The 1,451-nt window shown below is 40.0% G+C and overlaps 1 pseudogene; it reads left to right on the top strand.

Annotated features, from left to right (window-relative positions):
• The first annotated feature begins 230 nt into the window (after positions 1 to 230).
• Positions 231 to 796, top strand: LOC100942129 (annotated as a pseudogene).
• Positions 797 to 1,451: the final 655 nt, after the last annotated feature.

Genomic DNA, 1,451 nt, shown 5'->3' with positions numbered 1-1,451 from the left:
CATGAACATGGAAAAGGAAAAAATCAGATATGGTGGGGTGAAAATCATTGCTGCAATTTTCAAGCTGCACCAAAATGTTAAGACATTCAGCTATTGAAGGACCGTAAGCTTTCAGTATATGAATAGTTTCCAGTATTGTACTTTTCGAAGAATAGCTCCGTAAAGAACACTGGCATGTGAAAAGTGCTTTGGTCCCTTTTGTGGCCATCGCCTGAGAGGCAGCGGCCAAAATGAAGTTCAATCCCTTTGTGACTTCGGACCAAAACAAGAACTGCAAAAGATACTAGGAGAGTGACACGAAGGCTATGTTGACCAGTTTGATGGAAGTGTTTCGGATTGTGTGTGAAAGCCCCACACTGTACCCCAGAGGTGCATTGATGTACATGGTTACCATTCAATTAAAAAAAAATAAATAAGAACCGCAAAAGACATTTCAATGCGCCTTCCCACATTGTCAGGAAGATTATTTCTTCCCCTCTTTCCAAAGAGCTAAGACAGAAGTACAATGTTCAATCCATGCCCATCCGGAAGGATGATGAAGTTCAGGTTGTCCGGGGGCATTATAAAGGTCAGCAGATTGGTAAAGTAGTCCAGGTTTATAGGAAGAAATATGTCATCTACATTGAGCGGGTGCAGCGGGAAAAGGCTAATGACACAACTGTCCATGTGGGCATTCACCCCAGCAAGGTGGTTATTACTAGGCTTAAAGATCCTTGAATGAAAAGCCAAATCTCACCAAGTAGGAAAGGAAAAGGGCAAGTACAAGGAAGAAACAATTGAGAAGATGCAGAAATAAAATAATCTTATATGCAGCTTTCATTAAACACTGCTTAAATGAAAAAAAAAAAAGAAAAGTGCTTTGTAAATATTACTGTTTAGTAATAGTGCCGGTATTAGTATTAGTGTTATTTATATCATTATTTAGCATTACACACAGCAAACATGAACTTCTTCATACCCCATCCTTAGTCTTATAAATTTGTCTAAATTTGCATTGCTCTTGACCTGTCTTACATCCTTCCCTCTCTACAGCTAATTGTTTTTGGAGGGGATGTTGTTTGCCCCAAGACTTACTCCTTTGATTATTCCTTATCCCATTCATAAATTCTCTATTGACTTTGTCTCTCCTTTTAAAGAGTTATCTGTGCTCAAATGGTCATTTCCTTCTACATCCCTTTGCAGCAACTGCCTCCATTTTGCTGCTTGTATCAGTGTCACTATGGCATAATGGCCAAATTCAAAAGTTGTTTCTCAGTTTTCATAGTATCTGATGTCTGGTGCAGCCTTCCACACTGCTAACTGTTTCGTCCTAGAAACTGTGCTCTTGGTTAAGTCCAGCCTTGTTCTTCAGTTCTCCTGGCTATAAGGGTCTCATTGAGAACCTGATGGACCCCTGGCACATAGCACCACCACCCTAGCAATGGATGAGATAAAAGAAAAGTGTGGTCATC

The sequence above is a fragment of the Otolemur garnettii genome, unplaced genomic scaffold, assembly GCF_000181295.1.
Source record: "Otolemur garnettii isolate 467f Iridium unplaced genomic scaffold, OtoGar3 scaffold00170, whole genome shotgun sequence".
In the NCBI taxonomy this organism is placed as follows: Eukaryota; Metazoa; Chordata; class Mammalia; order Primates; family Galagidae; genus Otolemur; species Otolemur garnettii.
Note: the sequence above shows the minus strand (reverse complement) of the source record. Positions and strands in the feature narration are given on the sequence as shown.